This window comes from Ostrea edulis, chromosome 7, assembly GCF_947568905.1.
Source record: "Ostrea edulis chromosome 7, xbOstEdul1.1, whole genome shotgun sequence".
Lineage (NCBI taxonomy): Eukaryota > Metazoa > Mollusca > Bivalvia > Ostreida > Ostreidae > Ostrea > Ostrea edulis.
The window spans coordinates 22,218,910-22,226,028 of NC_079170.1; positions in this window are offsets into that span (position 1 = coordinate 22,218,910).

The window sequence follows — 7,119 nt, forward strand, 5'->3', positions numbered from 1 at the left end:
ATCTGATTTAACACTTACTTCTAAAAGATCGGGGGTATGGGAACTAAGGCGACCCCCCCCCCCCCCCCGATGCTTTACGATAAATGGTGCAAATTCCTGCATTCGGAACATTTCCTGGAAATTCATTTTCATTTTTAAATTGTCTGATTCTTAAACAAAACTTTTACGTAACGTATACTTTTAAAGAATTTTTAAGTGAATCAGTGTTTCGTCTTATTTATCTTAGAATTAAATAATATACTGGTGTACTTGATAAAAATCCAAAGATGCAGTTACATACAAGTATCCATCGTTCATGTCATTTTGACTCAAAGTATCGTTAGAATTGAATAACTTTATTTTTTGTGTCCGCATGATTAGATATAGATATGATGCTCTTCTTCCGTGTTTGAAAAACATTTTCAATGTTTGCTTGTCACATGGATTATATTCTAAATCATGGTGTAAAGAATACATAACTGTATTACATAGATCTGGGGACACCACCACCACAAACAATTATTGTGGTGTAACAATTACAAGTGCCATTAAAATTAATTGATAACGTATTAAACAGAAGACTTGACACATTTTTACAGAAAAACAATGTCATTAATAATTGTCAGACAGGATTTTATCAAAAAGCAAGAACACTGGAACACATGTTTATTTAGCGAACACTATTCGAAGTTTATTGTTCCCAGAACGAAGGACAATTACATGTATATGCTTGAATGTTTTGTCGAGTTTAGAAAATAATTTGATACAGTTATACATGAAGGTATGAAATTCAAATATTACAGATTGGTGTTGGATCAAATTTCTATGTAAATGTTATTAAAAGTATCTACAATATTAATAGTTCATGTATTAAAGTTAACAATGAATAAAATAGAAACATCCCCTATCTAGTTGGGCGTTAAACAGGGAGGCAATCTAAGTCCAAACTTATTTCAACTCTTCATTAATGATCTCCCCAAATATTTTAGTAATATAACAGATGACAATGTACAATTAGATGACACGCTAATTCACTGTTTAATGTATGCAGATGATGTAGTTTTATTGTCTCAATCACCACCAGGACTTCATCAACATCTTGACTGTCTTGATAAATTTTGGAATGAGTGGTGCCTCAATGTCAACATTTCAAAAACCAAAATTCTAATTTTTGATAAAGCGGGTAGACACTGAAAGAATTGTTTACCCTAAACACAGAACCTGTGTCACTTCCTACAAGTACTTGGGTATTTATTTTACTGCATTAGGTGCAGTGTAGCTTCTCACTGCTCAAGATGAACTTAACAAAAAGGCAATTAAGGATCTTTTCACATTACAGAAATACTCTAGTGTTATGACTGCATTACATGTATCTGATCATACAATGAAACCACTAACACTTCATGGCAGTGAAATATGGGGATTTGTTACATTGTAATACTTTTACAACACAGTTCAGGAATAGATTATTTCAAATGGATGAATTACATGCCAAGTCACCTTGTGATGAATTACATCTTAAATTTTTGTCGGTATATACTAGGCATAAGCAATAAAGTGTACTTTAAGAGTTAGACATCCAATGCGTTTCAGTATTGTCCATCACATAAATTATTGGCACAGATTAGAAATTTATATGGGACTTATCCTTTGTTTTTCTCAGCTTCTAAATAAATTTTTGATAAAAAATAAACCATCGTGATTTGCTTTGATTGATATGGTCAGACAGTTACTTCTAAATATACAGTCTCATTTGAAAGAAAGGCGAAGATAACGAACAGTGATCAATCTCATAACTTCTATAAAGGTGAAGATAACGAACAGTGATCAATCTCATAACTCCTATAAAGGCGAAGATAACGAACAGTGATCAATCTCATAACTCACAGGAATACATCCACATTTTCTTTTAAAGCACAATGCAAACAACTTCTTAAGTCTTATTTTGTGGAACATTTGTTCAAAAGAAAAGATGAACTATCCCTGAATGGAAAACTGGACACATATTGTACAATTATTACCTTATTTATCCATTCTTTTTTTTTTTAAATGAAAATATGAAGAACTTGACAAAATTTAGAATTTCCTCACATAAATTGACGATTGAAAAGGGTAGATATTATGCAATTTAACGTGAAGAAAAACTCTGTCTGCATTGTGATGTGAAAAGATGAAATACATTTCATTTTCAAATGTCTATATAATGCATTTTCAAGAGAATATCTCTTTTCCATTATTTCCGCGAATTGTCTGCTTTTCAACATGTCTGTGTCAGATTTTTTTTTTTTATAACTAATCATTACATGTGTAAACATTCTGTTAAAAGTACTGTGTATGTAGTTATGTATGCTGTTTTGGGTAGAAGTGGGTATTTTACATAAACCGATTATAGCACGATTATAGCACGACCTCGTTCTCCCCTCTGCTGCAGATTATGATATATAAACATAGTTTGTGGAGGTATGGATGTTTTGCATTAGCGTTAATAGTTAATTTCGATATGTGAAGTATATATACTATGTGCTTGGTTTTTGTTGGTATTGTATATGTTACTCTGGGTGGAAGTAGAACTGAAATATTGTTGTCCCATAGCACCATCTCTTGCTACCTTTTGTATTATATTATAACTAACAAAACAACACCTTGTGCTACATACGCATTTCCATTTCAGCGGAGTTTGTAATCAACATATGACACCCCCCCCCATATCCCGGAGAAGTATTGAGTATGTCCATTGCATATATAATATAGTGTATTGGAACTCAGTCCTATATCGTATTGTGATTTGAATAATATATGTTGAGTGTTATGTCCGTTTATGCCCTAATTTGGAATAAATCATATATCATCTATATGAAAGGTGAAGAAAACGAACAGTGATCAATCTCATAACTCCTATAAGCAATACAAAATAGAGAGTTGGGCAAACACGTGCCCCTGTGCACATCAGAGGTGGGATCAGGTGTCTAGGAGGAGTAAGCATCCCCTGTCGACTGGTAACACCCACCGTGAGCCCTATATATCTTGATCTGGTAAACGGAGTTGTCCGTAGTCAAAATCAGTGTACCAAGAACGATCTAACAATCGGTATGAAACACGTCAGACAGCATTTGACACAATGATAGGTTATATTGGCAAACTAGATCTTTATAACGACCATAGAATTTGCGAAATGCTGACTTTAAACGAGACTGTTGAAACCCGTGTACCATCATCTTGTTTGTCAGTAGCTTGCCTCGATTTAAAAACTGACCATACGCAAAACAAGCTCTTGTGTATCGAATCAGTTGAGAGATATAAACACTACATGTATGTGATAATGGAATATTGCTACATAAATATGGGAAGTTGACGATGGAGAAGCTGAAATCATCCCGTTTGTCATAAAGTTGAGTTGTTAGTTTGCCGTTAACATCTACTTTCAATAAAATATTTAAGTATGAAGCAGAAGTGGACGACTCTGTGGTGTATTTTATTTTGAGTTCATACGGATATATCGAATCGACATATATTGTTAATAGATAAAAAGTCGTCGATATATTTAAATGTCGAATCGAAGGCCACAGCAAGAGATTTTTTTCTTCTCACATAAAAGTTTTTGAATAAATTCTGCTTCATATTCTTATAAAACCAGGTCAGCTAACAAAGGAGCACAATTCGTGCCCATGGGAATTCCAACAGACTGTCGGAAGACCTGATCACCAAAGACCACGAAGATATTGTCAATGAGGAACTCTCTCATATTTTTTATTTCAACTTCAGAGTACTTGTGCGTGGAATCAGTGGTGTTTAACAAAATATCTTTTTGATGACTGATCACTAGATATGAATGTTCCCGTTTTCAAGTTTTGTTGAAGAAGCAACTGTCTATGATGTCAAAAAGGTTAGTCTTTAGTTTATCGTGAGGAATGGTCGTGTAAAGTGTTGAAAAGTAATAGGTTTTGATGTTGTTGATTTGAGAAAAGTTTGCGATTTCAAGTTTACTAAAAGTTCTTTAGATTTTTTTTTAGAATCCACATTTGATTGACACCACTTCTGGCATATGTAGTGGCACAGTAAGTTTGAAGTTATATCTTCGAGAATTATTCGCTCATGTTATGACGTCACCAGTTGCCAGTGGAGGGCTAGGGTCCGTACTCCAACTCATGACCATTGAGCTGTTAAGGAAACTTTTTCGTGACATCCACCTCGATTTATATGGAATCATCCGAGGGACCGGCCTTCACATCCCGCAGTGGGATTCGAATCCGAGATACAAGGATCAACTCCTTCGTTCGCGACTCTAGAACGAAATGCTTTACCACTGCGCCACCTGGGCGATCTTTTTCTATGATATGAGGTGAGGTGTTATTTAGTCAAAGAGACTTGACTGAAATCATCTTCGGTTTCCCTGCCTGATAAAAGATTGTACAAATTCTTTTGGGTCAAATTCTATAATGAATGCAGTTTTACACTAATGAATGCAAGTCCAGTCAATCTATCTTCTTGCATAATACTGTGCATGTACAATGTAACTCTTGATGCGTCTTTGCAGGATCTGACTCGCATATTGTCATTGGTAAAACACATCTAAAGTGAAAAATTTTCACGTTCGTCCCCATTAACATACCGATAATTGAAAAGATTTAGCAGATTGGACAGCTTGTCTAAAATTTCTTTGTTCATGTCCAGTCTTCGAGTTCTATCTCCAGGTCCTTTCCCTATTATTGTAGTCCTGTGAAAGATTTGTTACATTGACAGACAACAAAAAGCATATTGAATATGCTGCCTGGTCCTCTATCTCAAACCTTGTATCCAGTTCCTTGAGGAAAAAAAAATCCAGAAACGGATTGGCCACAATAGACTGACAATAATTTCTTCGGTTATCTGTTGAGACATTTCCCCCGTGTAGCTGCTTGGAGTAAACACTTGGTTTTAATAGCTATATCAAGGTCGTCTGTAATTTGTTTTGCACCATTAAAGCATGAATTCAGAGGCTTTGTTATATCGAGGATGCAAAAACAAATGTCATCACACATAGAAGGTCGTTATTGAAGCCAAAAGCCACTGTTTACCTGTCTTTGCTGGTACCTTCATAAAGTTTTGATTGAATATCTGCTCCAGACAGACACGGTCGACAGGGGATGCTTACTCCTCCTAGGCACCTGACCCCACCTCTGGTGTGTCCAGGGGTCCGTGTTTGCCCAACTCTCTATTTTGTATTGCTTATAGGAGTTATGAGATTGATCACTGTTCGTTTTATTCACCTTGCATTTGTACATCAAAGCAGGTATGACACTCAACCCACCTTGTCTTACAGAGTCGAGCTAGTTTCCCTAAAAAAAATCTTCAGACTCATCATTTTCTTTAATAGTCTCAAGAAACGTTTGTCCTGTAAGGGAACTTGTCAAAGAAAATGAACACTCCGCTAAGGTAACTCCATCCTCATGTCACTTATCAATATTAATGGTTAAAAGTGGAAAAACTATCAATTTCCACTCAATATAGTTTAATTTAATTAATAACCAAAGAATATATATATATATATATATATATATATATATATGTGTGTGTGTGTGTGTGTGTGTGTGTGTGTGTTGCCACCTTTTTAAAGATGTCAGACATACAAAAACAGTAGTATACATCAACATCAGAAAATCACACGTTTTCGTTAAACAGAATAATAAAAATAGATAAAAACTTGTTGAAATGACAAAATTTAAATATCAACAGTTTTAAAAAACTGATAATTCATAAATATGTATAAATTAATTGTGGATATTAGGTAAACCAATGTATAATAGACATCCAGTAGAGGAAATTTTAGCATCGGAGTTATTGCCCTTGACAAAATTATTTTAATCATAAATAATTGATTATCTATGGAAAATATAAACTTTTTCAATATTAATAGTTTACCAGATTTTTTATTATATCCAGTGAATAAAATTCCTCGGAAAGATATATTTCTATCATGCGCAAAGTTTAATTTATTAAGATTTTTGCAAAAACCTATGACATCACATGAGGATCGATCAACCTTAAATAAGGACATATATGGTGTTCCTCTTAAGGTGTAATTTGCGTGTTGAAGTAATGCTCAGGTTCAACACATGACTCCGACATCAAGTCAATAGTTTACGGACTTAACTCGTCCCTGACACCCTAGATTTTAGGTCACCTGAGTAAATCAGGTGACCTATTGCTAGTGGTTGTCGTCCGTCGTGCGTTGTTCATTAACAATTGAACATTTTTAACTTCTTCTTAATAACCACCCGTCCAATTCTTGTCAAATTTGGTATGAAGCATCATTGGGAAAGGGGGGGGGGGCATAACTGTAAGTTTTAGGACTCCAGCTCCAGCACCCCTGGGACCCTAGGGGCGGGGCAAAACTGCCCAAAATTGACCAATTTTCAAAAATCTTCTTCTCAAGAACCACACACATGTAAGAAAAACTAAATACATAGTGATGCAGATCAGGAAGGCTTCTACCAAAATTGTAAATTTCATGATCCCTGAGGTAGGGGTTCTGACCCCAGGGCGGGGCCAAACTTGTTATATAGTGTTTATGTGTAAAACACTTAATTGACATCTTCTTTGTTGCTATTGATACTAAATTGAAAATAATAGATATGTAGAAAGAACAGGTAGTCCTTTACTAAAATTATAAATTTGATTATTCCAGGGATAGGGGTTTTTGGTATCAGGGTTGGGCCAAAATGGTCAGTTATTAAATGTGTGAACAATAGATATTGTTAACTTCTTCTTGATAACTCTCATTCCAATTCTTATCAAATTTGGTATGAATCATCATTGGGACAAGGGGAACATAAATTGTAATTGTCAGGACTGCAGCACCCCTGGGGCCTTAGGGACGGGGCAAAAGCTGTCCAAAATTGACCAATTTTCAGAAATCTTCTTCTCAAGAACCACACACATGTAAGAAAAATTAAATGCATAGTAATGTAGAGCAGAAAGGCCTCTACCAAATGGTAAATTTCATGATCCCCGGGGTAAGGGTTCTGACCCCAGGGCGGGACCAAACTTGTTATGTAGTGTTTATGTGTAAAACACTTAACTAACATCTTCTTTAGTGCTATTGATAGTAAATTGAAAGTAAATAAATATTTAGGAAGAACAGGTAGTCCTTTACTAAATTTG